A 17859-nucleotide genomic window follows, 5' to 3' on the forward strand; every position below is an offset into this window, starting at 1 on the left:
CATGTAGATTAGATTTATACAAGTCTCTCTTAGTATCCTCATTGTTATCTTAGTGCTCTGGGATTGTAGTTTTTAGGCTGGTTTTCTTTGCTTTATGTTTAAAAACCACTCATGAGTGAGTACATGTTATAATTGTCTTTCTGTGTCTGGGTTACCTCACTCAAAATAATGTTTTCTAGCTCCATCCATTTTCCTGAAAAATTCAAAATGTCATTTTTTTTCTTCTGCTGTGTAGTACTCTGTTGTGTAAATGTACCACATCTTCCTTATCCATTCTTTAGTCGAGGGGCATTTAGGTTGTTTCCAGGTTCTGGCTATGACAAACAATCTGAGCACATCTGTCTTTGTGGCGTAATTGAGCATCCTTTCGATATATAACCAAAAGTAGCATTACTGGGTCTTGAGGAAAGTTGTTTCTTAATTTTCTGAGAAATTGCCACACTGACATCCAAAGGGGCTCTACCAGCTTGCATTCCCACCAGTGTTCTTTTCTCCACAACCTCTCAAGCATAAGTTGTCTTCAGTGTTTTTGATCTTGTCCGTTCTTATAGGTGTAAGATGGAATCTCAGAGTGCATTTCTCTGATGCCTGAGGATGTTGAACATTTCTTAAGTGTCTTTCAGCCATTTTAGATTCCTCTGTTGAGAGTTCTATGTTTAGGTCTGTACTCCATTTTTTTATTGGATTATTTGTTCTTTTGATGACAAATTTCTTGAGTTCTTTGTTTATTTTGGAGATCAGACTTCTGTCTGATGTGGGGTTAGTGAAGATCTTTTCCCATTCTTTAGGCTGTCGTTTTGTCTTGTTGATCATGTCCTTTGCTTTACAGAAGTTTTTCAGCTTTATTGTTTCTCTCAGTGTCTGTGCTGCTGGGGTTATATTTAGGAAGTGGTCTCCTGTCTGATGTGGGGTTAGTGAAGATCTTTTCCCATTCTGTAGGCTGTCGTTTCATCTTGTTGAATGTGTCCTTTGCTTTACAGAAGCTTTTCAGTTTCAGGAGGTCCCATTTATTAATTGTTTCTCTCAGTGTCTGTGCTGCTGGGGTTATATTTAGGAAGTGGTTCTCTGTGCCAATGCATTCAAGTGTACTTCCCACTTTCTCTTCTATAAGGTTCAGTGTGGCTAGCTTTATGTTGAGGTCTTATGCTAATACCAGGCAGTTTTCAGTACTGTAGCTCTGCAATATGAGTTTGGAGTTAGAGACTGTGATGCCTCCAGAAATTCTTTTATTGTACAGGATTGTTTTGGCTATCCTGGGTTATTTGCTTTTCCATATGAAGTTGAGTACCATTCTTTTGAGGTCTGTGAAAAATTTTGCTGGGATTTTGATGGGCATTGCTTTTAATTTGTAGATTGGTTTTGGTAAAACCTGTGTGACAAGAGCTTTAAATATTTGAAGAAAGAAATTGAAGAAGACACCAGAAAGGGGAAAGATCTCCCATGGTCTTATGTAGGTAGGATTAACATAGTAAAAATGACAATTTTCCCATATGAATTCTTAAGTTATCAAAAAGTAAAGATTTCTGCTAACATTCTCTCTTAAATAGACAAATTTTATGTGTGTTGGTACTTTAATATGTTTTAATGTTATCTATAGCAGGGTATTTTAATAAAGCTATTTATTGAAATGTCTTCATCCACTAAGATAAAATTATTAAAGTAAAATCTGTGTGCTTATAATGAGAAAACATTGAGAAAATCAGCTGCCAAATAATCTTTTGTATGGTTTTATTTTCATGCATAGTGTAACTTATGTCTTTGTATAGTGAATTATAGAAAAGTACAACTGTATATATAGACTGTTATAAAAGGGGAGATATGGACAGTTAGAGTTAAGCTTTTATTTCAGACTGTGTCACTTTTCTAGTGAGCATCAAAGAAAACAAATGATTCAGATACTTTTTGCTTGATCAAACTTGACCTTTGTACTCAAAATACTAGAGGATGGAGATGAGAAGTTGAATCCATAGTCTTTGATACATTCAATTTTGTCTTAACAGCTCTGTGTATGGGTTGTAGGATAAAGAGGATTCATGGGGACTATTGCTGTTGGAGATTCTCATACCTTTAGTTTACATATGAGAATTCAAAGCACCACTAACACAGACCATCTGTGCCATTTTAGGGAACAGCCTATGGTCATGTCTTTCACATACCAGAAAGGGCATGCTATGAACTTATTATGTTTCCTAAATTTTCTACAACATAGTACAGCCACATTTAATTGATCTTTGTTTCCCTAAATCTCTCCAGGAAAAATAAGCCAAAACCCTTTCCTTTTCAAATAATGTTGGTGCATAAACCTTGCCTCTGACTTCTCATTTTCATTTAATTTCCCAAAGAATCAGGCGAGGGCTCCGAGGAGATGTTGTCCAACAATTCCATTATCTAATCACAAAGAGCAGATAATCCTTAGGGCATTTTTTCCTTCTAACACCTGTAATTCACTTTCTGTTTTTTAGCTTGCTTTCAATGCCTTGCCCCTCTCTAAATCAAGAGGAATTGGTAGTTAATCTGGTCCAAAGATGTCAGTATTTCATATGAAGTTTTAAGTACTATCCTTCTATAATCTTAGTAACAGAATATTCTTTTTCAGAAAACAAACAATTTATTGAAAAAGGATTTATTTTAAAACTTTTATAACTGGTTTTTAATAGTTAGCAGACAAAGAAGTAACAATTTGGAGCAATCACTTTGAGTAACTGGAAACACATGCTGCAAACTGACATGATTTGCTTTCTGGTGCTCTCAAAACAAATCTGCTTTCCTTGGGACATCTGAGCCAACAGAACAAATGCTTTTCTTGGTCAAAAGCCTCATGCAATATTTTAAACTTCTCCTGTTATGGCCCACCCATGTTACTACACAATGATATTTCTTTGTTTAAAGATAATCCCAGCATTCTATATTGGAGTCAAGCCTTGAAATAACCTCTAACAGCTCTGAAGGTTTTGAAGCCATTGAGATTTAGGGTCTTCAATTTGGGAAACTGAGAGATCTGTTTGTGAGGGTGGATGAAGAGGGAGAATGCTGAAAGAAATTATTGGAAAGTTCTGGACAAGTATGGGTCAGGTAGCAAGCTGATTCAAGGGAAACTCCCAATACTCTACAAGGATTATCTTAGCTAAGACTCCTGGCAGTAGTTGAACCATAGCCTTAACTGGCCATTGCCTGTGAACAGATAGGTGACTACCCCAATTGTCATTGCAGAATCTTCAACCAGTAGCTGAGAGAAACAGATGCCGAGACCCATAGGCAAACACTAGGCTGAGCTTGGGGAATCCTGCAGAAGAGGGAAAGGAAGGGATATAGGAGCCAGAGGGATCAAGGATATCACAAGAAAAACCACAGAAACAACTAACTTGGCCTCATAGAAACTTGCAGAGTCTGAACCAACAACTAGGGAGCCCGCATGGGACCAATCTAGGTTCTCAACTTGTATGTGACAGTTGTGTAGCTTGGTCTTCTTGTCAGATCCCCAGCAGTAAAAGTGGGGGGCTGTCCCTAATGCTTGGGAAACTATTCCTCAAACTGCGTTGGTTTGCCCATCCTTAATACAATGGGAGGTGCTTAGTCTTACTGCAACTTGTTATGCCATATTTTGTGGATACCCAAGGGAGACCTGCCCCCTTTCTAAATAGAAATAGAAGAGGAGTAGATTGGTGGAAGAGGGCAGAGAGGTAGGGAGAGGAGAGAGGAGAGGAGAGAAGGTTGGGGAAAGTGAGGTCGGGTTGTAAAATAATAATGCTATGCATATCTCAAATTTGAGCTTATTCTCACAAACTTACTCTTTATAAGTTATGAACTAAGCAAACTCTTTTATAACCACATGTAGAGGAACACTTCACATATCACACATCTGCCTTCTGACCCTGACCCTCTCTCCCAGGCTTTCCATATGTTGTAAAACAGCATGAGTTAAATCTTTGCAGGCCAAGGGGCCATGCAGTGTGTGAAAGCCAGAGGCCACATGACAGGCAGGGGACAAATGCACCATGCAGGCAGAGCTTAAGTGAGGAGTTTATTGAAAGAAGGGTAAAGGAGGAGGAAGAGAAAGAAGAGGCAAGTGCCAGCCTGCTTCTTCATAAGAGAAGACATAAAAGATCAGAAGTGGGAAGAACTTGTCTCTTAAAGGGATCTTTGGACCTGCATAGTGATGGGGTAGCTAGCCATAGGACCTTCCACTGGCTAGGCTAGAGTACTGCCTGGTTCATCCTGCCATGTGACAGGGGCCAGCAAAATGCCTGAATCTTAACATTATTGATATTTTCTTCTTATAAAAGATGGGGGAATTAAGGGGATAGCAGGTGGGATAGGGATGGAGTTCTGGGTTCTCAAGACTGCTTTCTGCTGATTTGTGGGCATTTGAATCTTAGGGGGCCTGAGAAATATTGGCCACATCCTGATGTATTGGGTTGTTTCACTGCTGTCCAAGTTCTGTGGAACTGTCTGGTGTTTGTAAACCTGGCAAGGTGCTGGAAGAGCAGAGGACAAAGTCAAATTCAAGAAAATTATTTTTCCTTGGGTCCTGGTGATTGGGGCTGGGGGGGTGTTAGGACCAGGGAGAGTTTTAAGGCTTGGTAATTGAGGCAGGTTTGAATCTGTCCAGTTTGAGGTGAATCCTCCAAGTTGACTTCATAGAATTTACAAGAATTCTTTGAGTTTGTGAAAACATAAGTTTTAGACACACTAACATTTCCATTATTTATAATTTGTACTGAAATTTGAATTGTAGAAACAGCAATATACTCATGTCAGAAGATTTTGGTTGAAAACATACACACTCTTCCATCTGGAAAACTGTGACAGGCATTTTTAGCACAATAAAAAGTATCTTTGAGGTCTATAGTTAGGAAACCACCATAGGGAATTTAAAATTTTAAGCTTGTAGCTATGATGACAATGGTAGTTACTCTGTCAGGGTTAGAGTAGTAGCTTATTAGAACTTTATTGATTAATTCTGAGACTATGGACAGTAGCATGATAGAGAAATCTAGTGACTTGCATTTGTACACCTTAAAACCTTTTCTACCCTAAAACATTCTTAGATCCCCAGATCTTAAGCTTTCTTATCTTCACATGAGTGACCCTTAATGTACTTGTTTCTTTCCCGTCATTATGATATCACCTTAGCATTTAGGAGAAATCTGCTTTGTGAGCATAGGAGAGTGAGGCCTGTGACCTGCATTTTACAGAGAGCTGAGAAGACAGTTGGCAAAGGTACTACTTATCAAACTGCACCAGATATCTCGAGAAGGATAAATTTTACTTGAATTATTGATTAAAAAATTACAGAGACTTACCAGATTGACTCCCTAGACAGCCACCCTGGGGTCCTCCATAGTCGCTGAGTACAGGGACTTCAGAGCAATGTCCGTCTTACGGTTGGAGGCTGGGGCCTGACAAGTTTCAGAAGATCCTGTGGGTTAGGAGCTTGTTGGAAGACCAACATATCTTGTCCTGGATAATGAGGCATCTGATTCCAGAGTCTCATTATCCTCATCTGAAGAGGTTCTTAACAGCTATTGAGGTGAAAGGCAGTTTTTGTTCAGTGGCTAGTGCTACCACTGGGCAGCAAGCTACAGGAACTTCTTCTGCTTCCAACCATCTTCTTTGGAGGAAATGGGGATGGTGCCAGGTGCTAACTTGTCTTTTGGTTACAAAACACCTTTGTAATTGAAAATTTTAATACTGTATTTCTCAGCTCTCTGAGCATTTGAGGGCTGTCAAAATTGGGTATATATGAGTTATGACTACAGTATAGGACTTGCTGAGAGGTTGTGGAGGAATGTTTTACCCAGAGTCCTCCAGCTTGGGTGTAACTGGTTTTAATATAACAGGTCAGATTTATACTTGTGGAGGACAAAGAAAGAAAAAAAAATTGCAATAGAAGCTTATCAGTAAAATCTGAAAATACTTAAGAACAGCTTACAGGAAATCTATAGGTTAGCTTTTGTTAATCTGAAATAGATCTTTACAGTGTTAAAATTTTATCACTATGTTGAATATATTTTAAAACAGGGTTGAATCACATAGACAGTATATTATAACAGATCTAACCATATTTTTATATTATCATTTAAAAGTACATACCAACTTAAAATATTTGAGACTTGGTTTCTTCTTTGTCTAGAAGAGGATACAATGGACAGAGTTTATTAAGACTGTTTAAAACATTTTAAAATAATAATTATATGAACATATATGCACAGATTTGTCACAGGTAGAAGAGAGCAGCTCTGTTACACATTGGTAGGTTGGGGTCCCTGCAAGCTAGTAGGGCAAATGAGAGAGCTAGCAGGCAGCAGTCGCATGGTCATCTTTATCAAAGATGGTGGTTAGGTCATCTGACCTGCCCTTAGCCAAGATGGCACCTACCCATGTGTTGCAAGGTACCATATAGACTTTAAACTACGGACTTTTAGTAAGACACACATAGAGGGCACAGACATTCAGAATCATGCACCTTCACACATACATCCCAAGCATATGCTGCCAGCCCACAGCCAGGTGGGAAAGAAGAAAGACTTGCCTGCCCGATCTGAGGTAGAAAAGGTGGGGACGGAGACAGAGCAACAGCACAATCAGAGAAGAAAGAGGGACCTACCACACCGAGCTGTTGTAGTGGCATCAGAGACAGGACAAGCCGAAGAGCAAAACATTTTGAACAGGAGTGAAACAGAACTTTTAGAATGGGGGTGGAGGTATATGCTCCCAGGGGTCCCATTCCATGACATTTTAAGCCGTAGTGGGATGGGGAAGGTGGGAAAGAGTGTTTTAGCATGACTAGATCACATGACAGAAACAAGAGGCAGACAGAGAAGGAAACGGAGGACAAAGAAAGGGCTTGGGGTGCTGAGTACACACGTCAACTATCGGATCACTGACTGAGAAGTCCCATGGAGTGATGGGATATCGAAGTGGCTGTTTGAATTGTTATCTATTGGGGCAGGCATAGTCTCCATGAGTGAGGTAGAGAGATACGGTCTAGAGGTTGAACTGGAGTAAGTGGGTGGGCACAAGCTGCATCCCAGTGCCATAGCGTGGGTACAGGGTTCCAAAAGCTATTAGCCAGAGAGACTCATGGTTGCCCAGTACTGGGACTTTCCACTGGAGCCAGAAGGTGAAAAATCATTTTCGAGAGGTGAATCCTCAATCATAGAAAACATGGTGAGAGGAGGGGAAGGGAAGGGGCCTCCCATTGCTGTTGGATATAGAATTCCAATGAGCTTTAGTTGGAAAAGCAACCTGATTGAAAGTTACAAGGGTCTGGCAATTCTCAAGATGGTCAAGTTTCACAATATCAAATGTTGTAAAACAGCACAAGGTAAGGCCACACGTTGCGTGATAGCCAGGAGTCTCACAGCCCATAGTGGACAAATAGGCCATGTGGGCAGAGCTTAAGTGAGGAATTCATTGAAAGAAGGGCACAGGGGAGGGAAGAGGGAAAGAGGCACTCTCTGTCTCTCTCTCTGTCTGTCTCTCTCTGTATCTCTCTGTCTCTCTCTGTCTCTGTCTCTCTCTCTCTCTGTCTCTCTGTCTCTCTGTATCTCTCTGTCTCTCTCTCTCTCTCACACACACACACACACACGCACACACACACAAGTGAAAATGTGTTTCGAATGATTCTGGTGTGCATTCGAGGCTGTAAAACTCAAATGTAATAATGACTTTTAAAGAAATACTAATATTCTAAAGATTAATTGAAAACTTACTTTAAAAGTTATGCCATAGTGTTACAAGGTCACAAAACTGAACTTTCGGCTGTTGATAAAGTGTTCTATCATCACCACTGAAGTTGCTCAGAATGGGGGACTGCCTATTATTGAAGATACCCTATTTATAACTCCTGTGCTGATTCATTGAAATGGAAACTGAAGCTTTGAGGCTTTTATACTCTAGATAAGACGACTTTAATGACAAATGATAGTCTTGCAGTTTTCAGATATTTTAAATGCAGATTGCATTTTGCATGCTCACAGTCCATCAATTTTTCCCACAGCTATAGAGAGGTTAAAAATACATTACCAGCTTCAGGCATCCTGATAAATTTTCAAACTGGAATTTATTAACTATGAAATGTTTGTTCTCAAAATATATTTCATTTCACAGTGGACTTTGGAGTGAAGTCCCTTACCTGTCATTTTTCAGAAATATGTTCCTTCCTTTTTCTATCTGTATTTTCTGCATTCTATGATATATATTTATAGGAAATGATTCAATTATTTTCAAATCTTGTATCTTTGGGGGGAAAATGGGCTATTAAAAGCAGATTTTCAATGTATTAATGTAAGTCCTTTTGGATCTTTAATCTATTTAGGATATGAACTGTCACATTGAACTGAGTTTATCCCCGAATCTTCATTTTCTTCCTCAGGAACAGATATAGAAAATCTTTTATGTAAATGCAAATACTAACATAGTCATAACAGGGTAATATTGCTTTTCTTAAAATATAAGAACTAGTTTTGGGTAGATAAGTAGTAATACAAGTTAGTTTGTAGCATATTCACATTCAAAACAGTAACTGTTAGGTAAAAATGGTTTTGATCATTCTTTTTGTCATTTTTGTCTTTTGTGTTTATGCTTCAGAAACAGCAACTTTTAAAAAAGATTTTCTTCACTTAAAAACAGTAGAATAGATTAAAATAATGTCACGATTTATTGGACAAAAAGCACTATAAATTTTGACTATAGATAGGACACACTCTGCCAAGCTTTTTGTGCAGATTTATGGAGAACACAGCATTTAAAGAATATGAGTTATAAATGCATTAATGACCAGCTTGAAGAAATCACATAATTCTCAAAATGTAAAATATTGATGAATGATAGCATGTGAATGTATAAAAAATACTCCAAGCAAACTGGTAAGCCAATAACTGTGTGATACTTGAGAAAAATAGTTTTCCTATAATAATAACATTGCATGTAATAAGAGGAGCTCAGTGAAGCCTGGGGCAAAAAACAAAAACCAAAAGAAAAACCAAAACCAGAGTAACTACAAGAAATAGAAGCAGATATGGTAAATATTATAGGTGTGAGTTAGTAAATGGTTAATCAATACTGATAGATTATTTTAAAATAACTGATAAATGAAAAGCAAGGTTAATAAGAGGTGAGTATTGATAAATTTGGTCTCATTGATAATTAAAATAATCATAAAGGAATTCAAATGTTTATTACTTAAGGACAAAACTTTCCCAGCTCTCAGCTATGTTTGTGAAGATGTTTCCAAAATAGATTGTCAGCTTTTGTTATGTTGAGTCTATTACCATTAATGTAATATGCATTGAATTCTGAGTTTAGCTTTAAACCTAACTGAAGCATTACAAGTTATTTTTATTTTTAAGGAAGTGAACCATTTATTTTTAAATTCAACTGTTTAATTTTTAAATAAGTTACTGAATAAGATAAAATATGGTTATATTCATAAATAGTTCTAATAGTGCTAATGCTTTGCACTCTTTGGCTTTTAATGAATAAAAACTCTGATTATGCTTGTGACACAGTGTCCCTTATATCATTAATGGAAACATAGCAACACTATATGAGATACATGGGGATGTGTGAAAATAATAAATATTATTAAACGAAGTTTAAAATATAAATAGAACTTAAAATGAATGTTCCTATGAAAGGTGTCAACAATTCAGTAGTAAAAATGTAGTTACAAGCTTTTACTCTTAAGTCAGAAAATAACTTCATGGCAAATCTTCTAAATATGCTTTTAAAAGGAAATATGAAAATGGAGTCATTTCTGAAAGAAAGAAGTTACAGTGAATCACCAAAGTAAATGATCTCCCAGAGAGTAAAGCATCTATTTCCTATTTCGACATTCAAAGATGAATGTTTAACTTTTAAAAGAACACAAAACAAGTAAAGTCATTGCACTTAGGCGGAGATGATGGTGCAGGTAAAGACATCCTTGCAATGTCTGACAACCTGAGTTTGATCCCCAGAGTCTTTATGGTAGAGGAGAAGACAAAACCCCACAAGGTTAACTTTGACCTCCACATGCGTACTATAGTGTGATTTTCTTGTATGAATTATTAATTATATAAGATTTCATGCTTAGTGCTTTTATTGTCAATCATTTAAAATATTTTCTAATTTTATATCTCTGACCATTGTTATATTAAATGTATATTTGACAATTCCTCAGTAAATTTAGCAGCCATTATTTGTAATTCAGTTATATAGCTTTTGCTATTATACTCCAGACAACTACAGTTACATCCTTATGCAGAAACTGTCCTCATCTATAGGGAACTTCATGCTCAGTTACCATCTCTTCCATAAAAGTGGCCTGAATTAAGTTATTTCATTTCTTCCTATTGGTATATGATTTATTTTTTCCTTTTCGCATATGACTGCTGACATGTGATATATCTTTCAGTTAAACAAGAAATGCTACACAATTTAATTTTATATCCATTCTGAATTTAGTGCTATTGATCTAAGGAAATTTAGTTCTATTATTTCCCCCATGTTGTTTAACTTTTTTATGGAAATGCTAATTTTTGTTTCATGTGTATATTTATGCATTTATTGCATATATCCATTTTGTACCCCAACATTTAATCCTGAGTGATTTTTAGCCAAATAACAGGATATTTTTCAAATGTGATCCTTTATAAAATTTAAAAACATGCTTAGTTTAATTGCTTTATTTTTTAGATGTTTACATATTATGTTTAATTACATAAGCAAATGCAGCATAAACAAAAGTAACACACCTTTACATAGTTAAAGAAATATTCTGCATCATAAACAAATGTAGCACATCTTTGCCCAGTTAAAATAATTATTCACAGCATCTAATCTTATGAGATTATACCACAGCGACAATGAAATTTTAATGTGAAGTCTGAACTTTAGGTAATATTCAGTAGCCATTGTACAGTAATTAATTGTAATTAACACAACTCAGATGGAGCATTTTGTTGATGAAAGAGTGTATGCATGTGGGATTGGGAATGTGTGAACTTTCAACTTTGTTTGATAACTTAGCTGCTTTAAGAACAGTTTATTGAAACAAAAATTTTATCAAATTTGGTGCATAAACTGGAATATTTGAGAAGTTGTGGTGAGTTATTAACAAAATATGTTATATGGCAATATAAAAGTAAAAATTAATATGTAAAATAGATAAACAATATAATCATAATAAATGCAGAAAAGACTGTGACATCATTGTCACTGAATATTTTACATGTTCTTAGCTATATAATAACAGGAAATAGCTATGATGATCTACCCTGCAGTGTAGCACTGGCTGAGCTCCCAAAGTCCAGTTGAAGAGTGGGAGGAGTGAGAATATGAGCAAAGAGTTCAAGACCATGATGGGGACACCCACTGAAACAGTCTACCTGAGCTAATGGGAGCTCAACAACTCCAGCCAGACAGGGAAGCAACCAGCATAGGATCAAATTAGTCCCTCTGAACATGATTGACAGTTGTATGGCTGGGGCAGTAGCATCAGGATTTATCCCTACTGCTTGTACTGGCCTTTTGAGAACCCATTCTCTTAGGATGGAAAACTTGTTCAACCTAGACATAGTAGGGAGGGCCTTGGACCTTCCCCAAAGCTATGTGCCTTACCCTCTCTGAGGAGTGGATGGTGGTGGGTTAGGGGGAAATGTGGTGGGAAAGGGAGGAGGGGAGGGAGTGGAAACTTGGATTGGTATGTAAAATGAAAAAAGTTAGTTTGTTTTCTTTCTCTAAAAAATAAAATAAATGTGCTGAAGAAAAGCAGTCACACAAACACACTAAAGTAAAGGAATTCAGAAAGAGACCTAAAACAAAGCTCTTCTCGACATGCACTTCAGCAGCTGGAAATGTGAGGCCAGGGAAGCTGAAATCACACATGGTTTTACAGAAACAATATAAATGATTTAATATTTAGATCAAAACTGGAAATGTGCCAATTGTTATTTACCTTTTACTGTGGAAAAGTGTAGTTTCATAATTAAGAAATTTTGCATTTTGTCATCCATATGAAGACCTTCAAAATATCAAATGTAATGTAATAATTGATATCCTGCAGATCGCATCATTTTTTTTTTGTTTCCCTTGCCTCTGAAATAAGAACAGTGTGAAGCAGCCAAGAAGGTGTGTGTTGTCCATGGTACATCTCACCCAGAGAAACTCAGGTAAATGGGCTATTAATGTTGTATGTCACACCAGGGAGATGAATTTACAAAGCATCAACCTACTCAAAGGCCTGCTGCCAAGGTGATGATGGATCTTTGTCCTGAAGGAACTATATTATATTGCTCTCATAAACAAACACATTTGTCCCTTCTTCCAAGGAAGAAACTGTCTTTTGAAGCCATAACTCATAAGCAGCTCATAAGATGGTTCAAAAAATTATGAAAGATCTCATAAGTATTTTTCAAATGCACCATATATATATACATATATATATATACATATATATATATGCAATATGTCATAATCTCACTTTTGAAAAATCTCATATGTGGACATTGTATATTTGCATGTTGACTTTTTAATATAATGATTAACTTTACACATCATAAAAATAAACCCACAATTCTAAATGTGCATAACCATACTCATAAAATCATTGCTGTGTAGGTTTTATACACAATCTATATATTTCTTTAATTTAAAAAGTTTAAAATGTTATATAACAATATTTAGCAGTATTTTTTATGAAATTTTAAAATAAGTGATCTGCTATATATTATTAATGAATAGCTATTTAAAATTGATTATTTGGGCCCACTGACAGACAGGAAGATAGGTTGTTTTGTTCAACACTTTTTAGATGTGCATGTTATCCTTTTCCTTTCTTCCCAATATAGCTTACTATGAACAAATCAATAAACATTACGGCTTTACTTTACCGGGTTGTAAGCAGACATTATAGAATATAAAATGACTCCAGGCTCAGTGCCAATCAGTGGAAATAGTGTGGCAAAACACAAAAACAGAGAATTGCTCTTAGAAAGTTTGCTTAATTGTTCAGAGACTTCAAAGAAATTTCTGTAAATAGAAATTTTGGGATTGTTTATGAGCATTTTTCTTATTCTTTACCACTTAATTTCTCACTGTAATGTAGCTCCATGAGACTACCAGTCCTTCTCTCCACCACTAATACTTCTACCCACAGATTACCAAACCATTCTTCTCCAAGGTATAACCCACAATAAAATAGATCTTCTTTCTGATTGAAAATGCTTTATATTGTTTAATCAGATAAAACATATTATTGCCTCATTTTTTACAAGATAGTGTTAAGAATTCATTTAGTTTTCTAAAATTTATTTCTATATGTGTTTATTTTATTTGAGGGGCATGTACAAGTGCCTGCCTGTACTTATGTCTGTGTACCGCATTCGTGTCTTTGTCCTTGGTGGCTAGAAGAGGGCACTGGATACCCTAAAACTGGACTTATAGGCATTTTTAAGTGATGTGATATAGGTGTTAGTAATCAAACCCAGAAATAAAACAACACCAAGTGCTGTTAATTAAGCCATATTACCACCCACTACACTTCCCATTTGTTTGATAAGATTTTCTCCTCTTTTTCTAAAAGCTTTTGAGTTGCTGTTGTGGCTTGAATAAAAATACCCCTGCCATAGAACCAGACGGAGTGGTACTATTAGGAGATGTGGTCTTGTTGAAGTGGGAGTGACCTTGTTGGAGGAAGTATATCACTTGGGGGTGGGCTTTGAGGTCCAGATACTCCAGGCATGCCCAGTGTGACTCTCTTTTCCTGCTGCCTGTGGATTAAGTTGTGGCCTTTCAGCTCCTTCCCCAGTACCATATCTGTTTGCTTGTCACCATACTTCTTGCTGATGATAATGGACTAGACCTCTAATCTGTAAGCCAGCTCCAATTAAAGATTTTCCTTTATAAGACTTGCCACGGTGATGGTGGCTCTAAACACAGCAACAGAAATCCTAAGACCTATACTTTTTTTTTCTAATTTCTTTGCAACTCAATCTGACAACAAAAATTTTATATTTATGCAAGTGTTATAATAAGCTACAGGTAAAGAAAGTGAGATGAACGTGTATAACAAGAGTGCTTAGTGAAACGCTAAACTGAGTGGCATACAAAGGAAAAAAAAAAGACATTCTTTGTACATAAAGAATAAAACCAAAATGGACGTTTAAGTTTACAAAAGAAGAGGGTCCTCACAATGCTGGGTTCACTGAAATGTACATAAACTAAAGAACTGAAGCAAGCTAGGAAGTCTGAAACAATCAAAGTAAGAAAAATAAGAGTTAAAGTGATGTCCTATCAATGGGGCAAATGACAGCTTGAAATTGCAAACAAAACTGTGACTCTGGAAGAAGCAGTCCTCGGGTAATTCACTGAAAAATTTACAGGATTGTTACTATATAAGTTACACACTAGAGAAAGTGGAAAACTGACAGACGTGGAGAGTTGGTAGCTATCAATTATGACTCAGAGAATGTTAATGCAAACCAAAGTTTGAGGTCATATTGTGATGAGATCACACTAGTTTGAAGCTTTTTTAGCCACTATATTTCTCATCTATAATATACTAAAGAAGTAGAGGTAGAAGGCTGGGACATAGCCTTAACTTTCTGTTCAAGCATGAGGACCTGTGTTAGATTCTCAGGACCAAAGGAAAACAGACAGGCTTGGAGAGGGGATGAATTTGTAATCCCAGCAATGGAAATGAAGAAACTGGTGGATTCCTAGCGTCAACATATCTTGTGAGTACCAGACAATTAGAAGATTTTCCAAAATGGAGGCTATCACCTGAGGAAAAACATCTGGAAAGTTTATGTGACCTCCACATGCACAAGCTGACCTATGCATACGCACCTGTGCATAAGCACACACACAGAGGAAGTAATAAAGGTAGGGAAGTAAAGATTACATATTTTTCAGTTAGATTATCTTACAAAATATTCCAAATGTATTAACTCTTTCAATAATAGTGAAACTTATATTCATCCTTTCTACAATAAATTAGATGCTAGTGAAGATATTCATTAGACAATAGGAAAAGAAAATAATTAATTGGAAGGTGGATGCTATTAAAATTTATGGCATGCTTTGGGGAACAATGAATAAAAATTGTATGTTATTAAGTGAGTGCATCTCTATTTTGTTGTAAGTTCATAAGTAATCAATGATACTTTGATCACAGAAACTGATATAGAAATTTGCCTCAAATATTAAAAATCACAAGGTATTTGGAATACGTATATTAAGCATGTTATCTATATTTGTAGAATAAATTATTTCACGGCTGGTAAAAAGTGATCTTCTTATGTTCAAGCCTTTTGTTCCAGTTCACTAGAAAGGACACATAATTATTTGTAAAAGGATCTTTAGAAATACTTACAAAAGGAAGCCTTCATTATTGCTTACCTTAATGCAATACACACCCCTCCCTTTGATGTTACATTAAAGGCAATTACTTAAGACTGTTTGTTACTAGAATATGTAGACTGAATTTAACACAGTGAGTTTTAGCCTCTTTGTATCAATTGATTATTAATATATACATAATTAAAGAACCCATTTGCTATCAACTTTTTAAAACAGTAAATTGATTTTTATTTAAGAATTCAAACAGTGTGGCAACATCTTTAAAACAAATTCCTCTTCCAAGAATTACTGAAATGGGGATTTTTAAATAAATTTGTGTATTAAATTTCTTTGATGACAGAGAAAACATTGCACAAAAGAACTTACATTATATTAGAATCTTATTCTTTGCAGACTCTCCAGTAGTTCTGTTTAAACAGATGTGCCACAGATGTGGAAACATCTGGTGGGTCAATGAAATTTTGCCATTGCTGTATTCTGGCCAGAATTGTTCACTTATGGACATCTAATTGTTAAGTAAGGACCCTTCCCTGGAAGAAGTTAATGCATTGCTTCAAATGATGTATTACTGTTTGCTTTTCCCTTATTTCTAATAAGTACATTCACATGTGCTCACTAGAAATAGCTCGGTACCCTTGGTTACTCTCTATTTGTTTTGGAAATGGTCATACAGTTCTTATTGGTCTGTATGTAATCAACTGCTCAAGTGTAAGCTGATTCCCATCGTCTTTTTTCTATTACCAGGAGATCTGCAAGTCCATTCAAGTCACAAGAATTTTATCTCAATTGTTCTTCCTAAAAGTACTAATTTGCTAAGTTTTAAGAATTTCTTTTTCTTTGCATAGCTATCGGATGTCTCAGAAACTACTGAAATTTCTTTTTCTTTTGTGACAAATATAGGCCAGTCTTCATGTGCCTCTTTTCTTTTAGTGGGATAAACATGTAAGACAAAGTATACATCACCTACGTGTTATACGCATTTGTGACTGTAAGTGCTTGGGGGCATTCCGGTAATATAAAATTTGGAATTTTAAAGATTATAGCTTCAAAATTTTAAATTTTATTTTAGTGTGTATTTCAAGTTCTTCACTGTAAAAATCTACAATTTTCATATGTTCTATATCTCTATTTTTATGAGCCAGGAGACATTTGTGAGATTTAAGGGAACAGTTTATAAAGCTAAGAGTCAGAATGTCTATTACATTTGCCTGAATCAGAGCAAATTAATAAGGTTTGCAGAACTTTACAAAGTGTTCAAATCCTGAGGGAAAAGTAGATTGTATGGTTGGATTTAGTACTGGGAATTCAGGTGATATGTGGCCACAGTAACAGACTTCTCAATACTGAATGGGCAGAAGTTGCATGAATCCAGGGATAAACGTGCACCACGGGAAACTGTAAAACCCATATAATATTTATCAAGATGTGTACTGTAATGAAAATAGCTTAGAATCATTACACTACACAGACAGCCTCAGCTGGGAATGGAAAAGCAAGACAAAAAAGCGTAATGGAAGTAAAATCCTTATCCTGCAGGTTTATCCCTCTCCTTCAGGCTTGTCAACTATTTGTTTATGTTTCTGTCTATGCTCACATTTCTATTGAAGTAGGTTTGTTTTCAATACATCATGAAATACTCGGATCATCTGGTTTTTGTTTACTTGCTTATTTGTTCTTTTTAAAACAGGTCATTTCTCCCCCAAAGAGTGTATTTTTCTTTGAATTTAAACTCAGCCCAAACATCTATATTTTAATCAGGTCATACTAATCCGAAATATTAACTCTGGGCCAGAAAGTCATGAGCACTCCTTCTCCTGCTTGTGAATAAGTAAACATGGGCTGTTAGTTTATACTGTATCACCACAGTTCAAAAGCATTGTGAAGGAAAGATCTCAGCTCGAAATATTCTATTCTCCAAATATTTTCCATTACACACATTTGCTGAAAACAGACTTCCACCACACAAAACATGAAGATTCTTTCAACGTTTCACTATAAAGGTCTAGAAACTCTCAAAGCAGTTTGCATGGTAATCAGTCCACAGTGGGCTTCTAACTCCTTCACCACAGAGGCCAAGGCTTCTTCCAAGTTTCCAACCAGGATATTTGCCTTGGCCTCCTCTTTTAGCAGCTGTTAAATGCTGCAATGGCTGCAATGACATATGCTAAACCTTCCTCAGATGTCTTAGCACAGTGGTAGATCCCTTCCTACTAACAGACAATGAAAGAGAAAGGCTGACATAACATCTATAAGAACTTTTTAATCTCTGGTGTGGTATAGATTTTTACGATCCCAGATGGTAAATCTACAACTCACCAAATGTGTTTTCACCTCTGCACAAGCACCAGATTTAATTAACTATCTCTTTTAATTATGCCTTTGTTTTAGTTTTGGATTTGAGACTCTCTCTTTCACTTTCTCTTCTTCTATCCCTCCCAACAATTATTTAATGGACTGATTGCTCCAGGTACTCATTTCTGATAACATGGCATTTCTAACCCTTCAATCAGTGTA

The sequence above is a fragment of the Chionomys nivalis genome, chromosome 16 (genome assembly GCF_950005125.1).
Source record: "Chionomys nivalis chromosome 16, mChiNiv1.1, whole genome shotgun sequence".
Classification (NCBI taxonomy): domain Eukaryota; kingdom Metazoa; phylum Chordata; class Mammalia; order Rodentia; family Cricetidae; genus Chionomys; species Chionomys nivalis.